Here is a 14,244-nt window from a genome sequence, read left to right as displayed (position 1 = left end):
ATGCTGATACAATTTTAATGGTAATAATGTAAAAGATATAGTAAGTTATGAAGTCAGAGAAAACAATCATAATCTAAATTAATATAAAATTTTAATAGTTTGATACGTTGAGGATATCTTAAGTTATTATGTCAGAGAAAAACTTACTTAATATAAATTAACGTATCCTTAAGATGCAATTTTAATGGCGTGATACATTGGTGACATTTTTACCTAGGAAGTTAGTTAAAAACAGACTTAATCTAAATTAGCACTTAACGATGCAATTTAAATGGTTTGAAGCGTAGAAGATATTTTTAAGTATGAAGTCAGAGAAAACAATCTTAATCTAAATTATTATAACATAAAACTTTAATAGTGTGATGCGTTGAGGATATTGTAAGTTACGAAATTAGGAAAAAATATACTTAATCTGAAATAACATATCCTGATACATTTTTAATGGTTTGATATGTAGAAGATATTTTAAGTTATGAAGTCAGAGAAAAATATATCCTTTTTCGACGGATTTGGCTCTCTGATTCACAAAATATGAGGAGTTGTGGTAAAATGAAATTTGTTCCAAATGCTATAAATTTGATCATTAAATAAATTGCGTTGTGAATTTCATGCACGTTTGGTAATGGGAAATTAATACTCAAAAACTGAAGTCTTCCATGCGGAAATTGAGAACAAACAAGCTGTACGTTGCAAAAGCTCCCAATAAAGTCAAAATCTGCCCTTTCTGGAAATAGAAAATGTTTCCTGCGGTCATTTTAGGACATTCTTTTTTCACAGCAATTTTTAAATATTTCAGAACAGTTTTATTCGCATTCGCATCTAGGACAGCCTTTTCATAAGCATTTTCTAATTCGTCCTTTAATGTTTTCATTGTTAATTGAACTTCAGAAGCTGAATCAAACAACAAAATTAGAGACAAAAGTGACGTCGCAATATCACACGTCACTACGACGACATCTAGCAAACGAGCTCTATGCGACACGAGTAAACCCCATGCCAAAGCGACGCAGATATCGATGAAATATTTCATACAAATCAACAAAGATGGCAAAGATAGTATAATGTTCACATCCCCCAGAGTCTTGTTTATGGCAAAGAAAATGTTCAAAAAATTTACACCAGTCTGATTGCATTTAAATTTATAAATTTGCTTTTTATATTTTTCTAGTAAATCGCTGCACTCGTTATATAAACAACGCACCATCAGGCTTACTATTGCGGGAAATATGATTGTTAGCAAAAATTCTCCTGTTATGAAAAGAATTCCAACTCCAAAATGAATTAGCAATTGTTCAAGTTTATTATTGTTAGCTTTAAATAAGCGAACGAAAAACAATAAGTTGTCATTATAGTAAGTAGTTACCAAAAATGTTGACACTAACCCCAGAAGCAAAAGAATGAATAGGAGTAACTGGATATTTATTAGCAAATTTTTTTTTGAGTGCTTCTGTTTCTTTTCCTGGTAAAATGCATGAAATATCTTTAGAGTTAAATGTATTTCATCTGTTTTCTTCCTTATGACAAACCATATAGCATAAGATATAGAGCAATGAAATATTTCACAAATAGAAAATTTTCTGTACTCTGGGAATTTATTTATGAATATTATGCGTATCCAAATAAATATAAAGAATACGATACTATAATAAACAATAAAGCCGTATGATTTAAGTATTTTTGAAAATCTTCCAGAAGATATATTTTTATTGAGTTTTAACACATCGAGTCCGAAATAAGACAGCGTTTTCCATAAAATGCCGTGACGACAGTACATACTTCTAAACTTTTTTATAAATTACTATATCTTTCACTATTTTTTAGCAGTTTGATACTTTGTTTGTCTTTCAAGAGTACATTTAGAATCCTTGATTTCTAGTTTTTTTTAAATTTTTTGGATAACTATAGTTAAATACTAACTTCCTTCTTGATAACTTCCATGCTCTTTATTTTCTACTATCTTTCTGGTTTTTATAGCTTTGGATTGTCTTTCTTTGTAAATTAAGTTTTATTTCTTTTGAGTTTTATTTCTTTTGAGTCTTTTTTTGTATTTGTGAGTTACATTTCTTTCGAGCTTCTGTCTTTCTTTGTATTTGTAGTTTGAATTTCTTTTGAGCTTCCTTCTTTGTATTCGTCAGTTGTATTTCTTTGCAGCTTCTGTCTTTCTTTGTATTTGTAGTTTATATTTCTTTTGAGCCTCTGTTTTATTTTGTATTTGTAAGATATAGATCTTTTAAGTCTCTGAGGGACACGAATTTTTTAAACTTATTTAATAACTTTAATAATTAGGAATTTATTAAAACAATATAATTACAATGTTTTAAATGTAATACTGTGTAACTAGATGATTTACTCTAGATAATGTACACACTATCCACCATCTTTAAAAAATGTATATGGGACTAACATATCATATAAACATATGATGTTTTTTTTTTCGAAACAGATAATTTTTTTTGCCTTTTTTTCTCTATTCATAGTTTAAATTTACATTCTTTTTCAATCATTTGTTAAATATTGAAGCAATTAGGTGAACTTAAATTAGTTTTCTTTCAATTTTTTTTAAATATTTTACTATGATTTTTAAGATTTTTATCCTAAATCTATAATTTCTTAAAAGCGTATGATAAGGCTTCCGTTATCAATCTTAGTCAAAGTTGGTAGAACTTTGCTTGGTTTTTAATGATTCAAATAATTGATAGCAATGGACAAAAAAAATCTATAATTATCTTATTTTAGTTATAATTAAATTGGCAGGTAATTCATTTTTAACTGTCGAATAAGGTTTGGTTTTATTATGAAAAAACATTATTAATAACAGCATGACAACTAACAATTTCGATATTTACGTTATGGATGCAATTTGAACTTATTTTATGTCAATAAATTAATAAAATATTTCATAAAAAGATTATTTTTGGAAATTAAAAAATGGTATATATTTTAAAATTGTAATAATTTTCAAAAAGTGATTGTAATTAATAAAGAAAAAAATAGATTAAGCATTTATCAAACTTTATTTATCAACTAGCTGTATACCTATTCCTCGTACGGGGTGGGAAACAGAAGTAAATGATCAATACATCAGTATTAATCAACAATGCGAACTCATGCACAACATTGAGAGACGTATACCGACATAATTAGTTAAGCTGAAACAATTAATTTTTTAAATTTATTATTTGTTGTTGACTTTCCCTGTGTTTTTATGTTATCAGATTAAGCAAAACACATTTTTAGAAGTTCATTCCTGTTTTTCTTCAGTTCCGTTCTGCACAGCAGTTTACACTACAGACTAGTTAGAAGCACCAACAAGGAATTCAATCGTTCTTTCGCAACATTCTAGTTATAAATACATACACTAGATGGCGCTTAGAGCAATCTCTTCAAAATAAAGAGTAATTATATTTAGTATCATTTGGCATAATGTTGTTGATCGAAATCAACTCCTGATAGTAAAAAATTACCCAGAATCAACACTTGTGGGCCGTAAAACCCTGTTTCTCCAGAGGTATCTTGATACTGGTACCAATATTAGTATTTTTAAAATACACCAAACAACATAATAACAGTAGTACGAGCCAAGGTGGCTCAGGAGATAGAGGGTCGTCTTTCAACGAGGTGAACTGGGCGGACATCGCCGATGGCGAGTCGATGTGAAATCAGCACTCATCTCGCACCGATCACAGTGCTAACGTAAAATTTCCTCAGTGGTAGACAGATTATAGGTTAGAGTCCCCTTGCCGTCAGGCTAACCTTGGGAGATTTTAGTGGTTATCCTCTCCATGTAACTCAAATGCGAGTTAGTTTCATCAAAAAGTCCGTCACGAAGGCGAATTTCATCTATTGCTTGATCCCAGAGTTCCCCTGTTTTCTGGATTGAGTTCAAAAATATTAGGCTACGGAGTTGAACATTGGTCGCCACAAGTTCAAAATTGGGTTAGCTTTCAGCAACGGTTATAAAAAATAAAATAAAATAACAGTAGTACGTATTACTGAAAATAGTTATGCACCATTGGTATGTCAATAAGGCGATTTTATTATAGTTTTTTTTTCTGATAGTTTTTTTAAGATGAAGAAGCACCTTTTTTTCCCCTTTCATTTAGCTTATTAGTACAAAACTAATTTTTCCTTTAGATTTGTACCTATTACCAAAATTAATTAATTGGCGTCAATAACAATATGCCAATTTAAAGTAGTGCAGGATTGCTCGTTTGGGATGGCATTATACTGGGCACTAGAAAAGGTCTGCCTGCTCAAATCGGAATCATGGCAGCTGACAGGCCAAATTTACTGGCATATCATTCTGCAAGAACTTGTACTTTTGCTCAGGGGTGTCATTCATGGGTGTAGTGTTTATGTCCGTCCTTCCCAAGCTAACATCATAAACGAATGCCTTCAATCTGAAGATGCTGAGTGGAGTAACCTGCCCCGAGATCAGCTCGATAATTTGATACTTAGCATGCTTAGGCGTTGTAAGGACTGTGTTCCATCGAATGGGAGACTTGCAATGTATTGTCTATCAAACCAATCATGTAATATCAAGTTTTTGTAAAGGAGATATTTTTTTAAATATTGCTCCAGGGAGCAAAAATCGTAGTCCTTATAAATGGTATCATACATACACAATCTTTTTTGTTCTTTATCTTTTACTTAATAAACGGATTAAGTCCCGTTTGTTTTGTTCCTGAAATTGAGTTGCTGGAGCATTATCTTATTTTATGGACATGAATGTATATAGAGATTGTGCCAAAAACACTTTTCATTTTCACAAAACTTCTCTTCAGAATGCATCAGTTTCATAGTTAGCATGAGCATGCTGGTTAAAAATAGGCAAAACTTTACCTGATCTTATGATGTGCAGTTTCAAACCCACAACAGTTATGAAAGTATCCAATTATTCTCCAAAAAGATTATTTCATACATTTTTAAAAAACAGCTTCAATCGATCCTCTCTATAAGAGTTTTTGCTCTATAATTTTCAAAAATATGCTATGTATTTGTATTTATATTGTGGTGGTTAACAAAATGTATTCTAACGATAACAGTTATTTATTATAGCTGTAATTCATGATTAATTTACAGCTGAGCAAATTATTGTGTTCTTTGTGATTAAATAGGCAAAAAATTAAAGTGAGTTCCGCGATGCACTTTTTAATACAAATTTCTGTGATTTGGATGTTTTAGATACACTTGAATGGATGACAAATCAATCGGGCATTTTTGTATCAAGGGTAAAATATTTATAATTTTATAGAAGGGACAAAAATATGAAGAGACAAAATTATGAATTTAGAGTGCTATGAATGAAATTGATAAATTAATATACTGATAAAAATGTGGAAAATTGTTTTCAAATTCTGAAAAATCTAAATTTAGGACAGTTTTTTAAAGTAAAAACTTTTTAAAGTTTTTTATAGTTTGTTAAGTGCTTCCAGACATAGTTTCATTACCTAAATTTTACTTCGATGATTTTCTACAAGACCTTTTCCTGACTTCAGATTTCCTCTATGCTTATGTCGTAAAGAATGTCAGTAATCTTTTTATTTTATTTTATAATTTTATCACTTTATAAAGCATGATAAAACTGAATCTGTAATTAATCACTCATTATCACTTTATAAATTACAATTAATTTAAATTGCGAACATGATTTAAAAATATTTTATTATGCATTCTTTCACTAATACCTTTATAAGATGTGGACAGAAATTCCTTCTAAATGAAAAAAATATTAATTCTTTCATTTGCTAAAAAATGTCTTTATTTTAACCCTTTGAGGCTCAATAAAATTGTGCAAAGTATGGATGAGTAATTTTCCCCCCTTTGCTTTCGTTTTTGCTTTTTCTAAGTAGTTTTTCGTTGTTTATGTACATTGTATTGAAGTTGAGCAATGAAGTTGTATTTAAAGTGCTACTTTTGAATTGTTATACTATTAAAGTGTTAATACTTAAAGTGTTGAGCAATGTATTTAACTATTTTCCTTTTATTCATGTTCTTTTGATTATAGAGGAGCGAGGCGTTTTTTTCCAAATATTTACCGGAATATTTTACTTATTTCTTAATTGACTATTATAACATGTTTGTAGTTATGAAAATTATATCAGTGAGGCAAGCATTTAAGAAAGTAAAGAAAAAAAAACTTTTACATACTTACAACTTTTACATACGTAATATTAAAACATGAAACGAGGATGAAACATGATACAGTACTTGATATCGAAACCTAATATGTAGGGCAATTTGCATGAAAGAAATTTGAAATCGCAAAAGAAAATGAGAACCTGATTAGTGAAAAATATTTACCCGCAAAAAATTCGCCAATCAGATTCTCGTTCACATTACCGAATTCGCATATGCTACTTTTTTTTCGTATTCAGTGTGAATAGAAGTGTTCTAAGTAGCCTTTCCAATATTAGAACATATATTTTAGCGATTTTTTTTTTCAAATATGAAATTATTAAAACATATATTTCTTAAAATTGCACTTTTTTTTGTTATTTTAAAAAGAGGATGTAGAATGAAGGCATCGAGTCATGAATTTTTCGGGCATTTCTATGAATACGACGAAAAAATTCGTAAAGCCATATTCATTAGCTCTATCCTTTTTTTAATTTTTTTTTTTTATTTTAAGAATTTGCATTTATTAACCTTTTATATATTTTTGTGGTGCTATTATTAGGAGAAAAAATATGTTTTGGTATTTTTTTAATTATAAAAAGAGTCTAATAATTACTAAAACATCTGCTATATTAACGAAATCATGTTTGTGCTAAATCATAAAATCTAAAAAGTAATTTGAAAAAATAATTTTTTTTCCATTCATATTCAAATATGTATCAATAATTGATTTTGTAAATTAAGGAAATTTCAATGTTAATAACTGTTTCTTTTAGATATAAATAACGGAAAATAGGAGCAAATTTGAAAAATTATTGTTTGGAAGAGTTTACCTCCAACGCTGAAAAAGACACAGTATTTCATGCTTTATTTCATGAACATAAATTATTAAAATACTTAATTAAATATTTTTCACCTATTTTGACCTAAATTAATTCAATATAATGAAAAAAGTATGAAAAATAAGTTAGTAATTTTTTTTCCAAAGGGTTAATAAATGTTTACTGAGAAAGGGATAATTAATTATTTTGATTTAATTACATTCCATTATGAATTAATCAGCTTTTTAAATGCAATACATTAGTTTTTCTTCATACCAATACCAAATTCCGATGACCAACACTTTCTAAATGAAACAAAATATTTTGTTAGTTACGTAATAGTTTTCGTCGTGATAATTTTTTGCGTAATTGTTTACCCAATAATTTTTGTTAGTTACGGGATAAAACTTAAAAGTTTATTGTTCAGTTCACCAGCTTTGTTGGAAAAATGAATAACGTATTAAAATAATCGCATGGATTAAATTCCCGGGAGATTTACTGCAAAACAACAGTTTATCGATCATTGATTATCTAAAAATTGACCTTTCTCCAATTTATCAATTTACACAAAAAATATAATAAAAAATCAGGCAAAAAAAAAAAATATATATTTCAGAGTTAGTCACTGAGTCGAGAGTGTCAGACAAGAAATGACTAGCTTATTAAATATTAGTAGGACCTCTCTATTAGCCATCACTGGGAATACAATTTACAATTAGTCATAACTAAAATAACAATTTACTATTAGCCATGACTGTGAAAAAATTTGCAATTAGCCATCATTAAAAAGAAATATATAACTAGCCATCATTGTAAAAACAATTTACAGTTAATAATTGAAGCAAATTACAATTAGCCATCATTAAAAAAATTTACAATCAGCTATCACAGCAAAAACAACTTACAATTAGCTATCAAAGAAAAAAACACAAATGTTAATTAGTCATTACTTTGAAAGCAATTCACCATTAGCCACTAAAAAGAATTACAATTGGCCGCCGTTAAAAAAAACAAATTACGATTAGTTATCATTAAAAAAAAATTTACAATAAGCCATAACTGTAAAAACAATTTGCAATTAGCTATAACTGTAAAAACGATTAACAATTAGCCATAACTACAAAAACAATTTACAATTAGCCACCATCAAAAAAAAAAAAAAAAAAACAGTGTGACCTTGGCTATATTGGACAAACTAGACAGGAATTTAGGCTTAAGGAACACAATAGATATACCAGAAAAAATAATAAAATACGAGATAAAATATAAGAAATTATCAATTGCTGCACATTGTTGGAACCTTTGGCATAAACTGTATTTGAACATTACCAAAATTATTTCACCCCTGCCACCTTAGCTCATATTGATATCCTGAAATCTTGTTTTATTCATATGAATGCTGATTTCCTTGTTAACAATATTAGTTCTTCATCACCTCTCTATAGCGCATGGAAATGTAAATTATGGAAATGTATTTTATGCATGGAAATGTATTCTCGGCCGCTGTGGTTTTTTTCTTATCCTGTTTTTTACTTCTTTTCCGCTCTCGGCTGCTGTGTTTTTTAATAGCTTTGTTTTCTAACCTTTATTTTTCCGTCTTTCGTAGGCAACTTTAAGTTCAAGTAATTTCATAGAATGAAACACAAATGTCGTCATAGTTAATTTCGTTTTCCTCGCATGAAAATTTTTTTTAAAACTTTTTAATTTTACTAAGCAATTTAAAATTAGATATAAGCAAATTTTTGAGAAATTAACACCTAAAAAAACTGAAAAAAAAAAATTACTGTCATAACAATATTTATTAAACAATCAAAAAATTTCTGTTTATAAAAATTATAATTTTTTTTCCTGTCAAAAACACATGTTATATTGTTTTAGCCCATGAAATTGATATTTCTTTCTCAGAAGTATTGCATATTTATGAAATAAATATTCACGCTGGAAACAAGTTGCAAACTAAAAATAAATTAGTGCCTATTTTCATACTTGGTCTAGTTAGCTTTATTAAAATAAATTATGAAAAAATAATATTTGATAAATTAATATTAAATAATATTACAAATTAATTATGAATTAATTAATATTTGATATTATTATTTGAAAAAAATTAATATTTGTACAAATAACTCGTAGAAGCTTTGTTAGTTTTTAGAGTTACTGAACTAGAAGAAGTGTTTGCACAAAGCACATTCATGACAACAAAAATTTACTTTTAAAAGTAAAATATCTATCTTTAATTTAAGTTCATTCCGACCATGAAATTTTAAGTTTAATTTGGTAGTTAAACGAGAAATACTCCAACTCACTTAATGATAAATTTACCGTTTAACCATCCTGTGTTATTTTTAAAATGTTCCTGAGTTCTTCAAAGGTTTAACAAAAGATAACAGAGTAAAACTAAAGAGGATTAAAATGCTAAGTCAAACTGAAGGCTTTTTTTTTTCTTCATCGTTATTCTGTATTTTCAGCCTTTAAATTAGCAATATGTAGACCTTGGAATTGGAGGACTTAAAAAATCCATGCAAATGCTCTTAAAAAAAGCAAGAATTGCCATTAAAATAAAAAAGACTCATGTAATTAAACAAGAAATTAAAATTTCCTTGAATTATTCAATGGCTTTTGATATTTTCAGTGATGAAATAACATCTTTTGAAGCACAGTTGTTCCTGGAGTTATTTTGAATTCCAATGCTTTTGTTACCTGTTTTACTCACCAGCAAAATTCTCAGAAGTTATTTTTGTTTTCTGTCCTTTTCTATGACTCTTTTCAGTGGTGGACAACTGTTATCTTTTTCTTGGAAATTGTGATGCATTAAATGGCCCTTTTTGAGATTTATTTGAGTTTGTTTTGAGGTTGTTAAATTTGTTCTGAGGTTTATTCGAAGTTGACTTAAATAATAGTAATTAATCAACCTCCCAAGGTTTATTATACGTATGAGTTACAGTGTATGAAGTTTTGTAATCCACACTTTCGGTTGTTCCGAGGTTGATAGAAATTAACCTTAGAACAACCAACTTAGAGAGGTTGTTTTTGAGGGTTGTTTTTGATGTACACTTTTTTATACAGAATAAACAAATAAGTATATTTGAGGTGTCGATAATTTTACCCAATAAAGCATTACTGAGCATATATGAGGTTGATTATATGAGGTGTTAATGAAATTGAGGTTCATTGATGTGGTCATTTTTGGTGCAAAACGTAACCCCATTTTCAACCGTAGATGTATTTTTTCACACCCGTCAACTTTAAAACAACCTAAAAACACCCTTTTTTTTGTAAGGGTAGTCTAAGTTAAAATGTGGGAAAGTTGCAAGAATGAACTAGTAGGTACTTCAAAAAGTTACGAAAAATGTCCAAATATTTAACGTATACTGCAGACATTTTTACAGAATCCCTCCTCAAAAAAAGTTCAAACACTACATTGTCAAACTGTCGCATTATTATTATTTTTCATTCAAGTGCCGCTCTTTTGTAAATGATCATTAACTCTTCTTTTATCAACTATTTTGGTTTTAAGGAATATCTGCTGCAATCAGAATAAAAAAGGAGCTACTTCTACTGTCACATTAAAAATTAATAGAATCTCTTGTCAAGGAGTTAATAGTGTTTGTCAACAGTAACCTCCAAGAAAGATTTGTGCACACGCTAACGAGGAGAGTACACATTATAAAAAATCTAGTTTTAAAAGTACTTAGTCAACTTCTAAAGAATTTAACAACTTTGAATGAAAACTTATGTATTTTCAAATTGTACTGTCACTCTAAATTGCTTCAATTTGTTCAAGTAGCATAAAATTATATCATTGCAATAATTGCAAATTGCACAAAAGGCTAAACAAACTAAGAAATACTTATAACGAAGTATTAGTCTTTATATCCAGTTTTTAAATTAAGGATGAGTAAGCTATAAGTTAAATAAGCACCAAATATCGTCAGCAGTTGTTTTCTACTAAAGTTAAATACCTCTCCAGCGGACATTTTTACTGCATCCCTACTTGCAGAAATGTTCAAACACTTCAAACTAAGTTTATCGCATTTTTCATTGCGGGCAGCTTTTTCGTAAATGATCCTCAATTCTCGTTTTAACTTACTTGATTTTATTTGAATTCCCGCTGCAATCATAAATAAAGAAATCAAGGAAGCTACTTCCATAGTTACGTTTAAAGTAATAAAAACTACAGTCAAAGGGTCTATAACGTTCAATAGTAATGCCCAAGAGAGATATGTGCACACATTGACGAAAAACACCGCACAACATAGAAAAGCTGGTTTTGAAAGTACATCATCGACTTCTTCCATAGAATTTAGCAACTCAGAATAGAAATTTAAAAATCTTATCGATGGTATTGTATCTCCAAACTTCTTTAGTTTCCTCGAGTAGCTTAAAAGCAAATCATTACAGTCACTGTAAATTGCACAAAACGCTAAAGAAACTAGTGCTGGATATCCAGCTAATAGCACTTCTCCCGCACATCCGGAAATTGTAGCAACCGAATTTATTATGCTGTATTCCAATAGCTTACCATAGGTATAATGTGTGAAATATTCGCCTCGAAAAACATGTGCAATGATTACCACGGTCAGAAATGAAATAGAAACTGTTAATTCCAGCACAACTAGAATTATATTTAAAAAATGATATTTTTTAAAATTATTGTGGTGCAAACATTGCTTCAAATCATACAAATCGACCAGAATGTCGCTGATAGATTTCATTTTATTCCTCATCGTGAACCACAAAGCCACGCACGATGAATTGCACAAAATAGTGCATAATGTAAATTTGATTGTTGATGCATTTTCCCCAGAGATTGAAATGTGTACTGACGAAGTGTGGAAATAATTAATCATCAAATAAACTATGAAACATGATGATTTAATTTTTTTCAAAATTTTCTTGATGAAGCCATGGGATTCATAAGTCATTTCCACATCGTTGCCGAATAGAGATAAGGTTTTCCATACTAAACCATGACACTGAATACTGGCTTTATATTTCTGGCTTAAACTTTCTTCTGTTTGGCTTACTTTTAATTTCTGTTGATTAACATTCATTTTTAAAAACTAATACAAACTTTTCTTGTTATCTTATTCTTAATTTTTGTTGATTAGTATTAATAATGAAAACTAATACAAACTTTTCTTTTTAAGCTTATTTTTAATTTCTGATGATTAGTATTCATGATGAAAATACACTTAAAAGTACTTTTTTTTCGTTAGGTTGATTTTTAATTTCTAATTATTATAGTTTCATTATAAAATGTAATACAAACTTTTTTTTGATGGGCTTATTTTTTATTTCTGTTCATTAGTCTTCAATACAAAAGTATATCATAAATTTTTTCACCAATTTTTCGATTAGGATAGATTTTTTAAGTGACGAATACGAACCAAAATATTTATTTTACAACACAATAATGTGTTGTAAATATCTTTATAATTTTTGCTTTGTTCGCTGAAATCATTCAAAACGTGGTGCTCGGATTTTTACATCAGTGTTACTTTATAGTAGTTAATGTTTCTTTACGTTAAATATTGATTCTTTCTCACAAACTCAACTTGATTAATTTTTGTTTATCTTTGTGTATTCGATATAATAAAATCATTACTTTTCAATTATTTTAAGCCTTTTATGTATAAATAATGAAACAAAAATCACGAATTGAAGTTATCTGCTGAATTTAATATGAGTAAAACAATTAAGTTCTTAAATAAATGAAATTTTTATAATGTAAGATAACATTTAAGAACGATCAAATAAAGCTAACAAAAAACTGTCTTTACTTTATTGAATGGAATAGAGGAAATTACTAATTTTCTTTATCGAAATTTTTTTCTTCCTTTTATTGTATTTTCTACAGTTTTAAATTTTTTTATAATTTATTTTTATTTTTTTACATGAAATTTTTATTTTTGAGAAAAATTGTCAAAGTAAACATGTCAAATATATTTATATAAGTGTTTGTTATTATTTTTATATAAGTAAAAGGAACTTATTTATCGATGAATTTAAAAGCTCTCTTTGTTAATTATATCATTTATTAATGCATTATTGATTAACTATATTCATTAATTCGTTTGCAATTTAAAATTCTATGCATACATTATAGTGTAAAGTGAACTCGATAAAAAAGGGTGAATACTTTTGTCCTGTTGGAGACAACTACATTTCAATTACATGCAATAATTAACTCAAAAAATGTAAATAGTACGTTGCTATAGCAAGGCATTAACAACAACGTTGTTATTGTTCTGCAAACGGTTCAATGTTGATACATTAAACATTGAAAGTTTGTCGCAACCTCAGTAAGGTAATAAATTGAATCATTTTGTAGGAATAGAATATGATTCAGTTGTTCTCATTGAATATGATTCAATCGTTCAAACTAAATATAATTGTTTTTGGTTATATGATTCAACGTTGTTTTAAGGTCGTATCGCACCTGCTCGCTATCGTGACTTAAAGCGCTCCAAAATTACTATCAAAGACTAATTTAATGCATAAGGGGGACAGGAATTGGGGAAAACAAAAAAAAAAATTTCTTCGGGACTTTTTAAATTTTTTTATTTAATATCAATTCCGTTCGTAAAATTTGAATCGAAATAAATTAGAAATCTTGATTTATTATGAATACAGTATTAATTCTGTAATTACTAATTCTCCAGTCATTGTGATCAAGGATATTTGTCAACAACAACAATTTGATGATCAAATTGTTGCTGTTGACGAATATCCTTCCAATGTTTTAATGTACCGGCTCCTGCCAACCATAAACAATATACTCTGACAGTCAGTTTTGTTTTGTAATTATTTGCTTACGTAATAGAAATACTTGATTACTGTAATTTTTTAGATATGAATTCATTCTACAGTAAAGTTTTCAATACTACAAATACAGAAAAAAAAAAACATATTTGGCAACTAAAAAATATAATTAAGGATTTATTCAGAATTTTTAGAATTTGAATACAGAAGCATAAAAAATGTTAAATGATGAATTATAAACTATAAATGATGAGCCATTATAGGGTAAACTAAGCAGTGAAGGAACACTTAAGCTACGCTTGCCTTTAAAAAAATCATATTAATTTCAAAATTCGTAATTTTAGTTAAATGACAGTGTCAATATATTTGTTACTAATTGCAAATTATGTAAAAAAAAATTGTAGAGAACTTACATAATATTGTTTTAAAGTTTTGGAGGTTCAAATAACAAGTAGTAAGAAGACCCAGTGAAGGAACAGCTCTTACCAGGAATGGACACCCAGTAAAGGAACACTTAATTTTGGTTATTTTTTAATGCTCT

This window comes from Parasteatoda tepidariorum, chromosome 10 (assembly GCF_982258835.1).
Source record: "Parasteatoda tepidariorum strain Cologne lab strain chromosome 10, Ptep-v5.0, whole genome shotgun sequence".
Lineage (NCBI taxonomy): Eukaryota > Metazoa > Arthropoda > Arachnida > Araneae > Theridiidae > Parasteatoda > Parasteatoda tepidariorum.
This window is presented reverse-complemented; position numbering follows the sequence as displayed.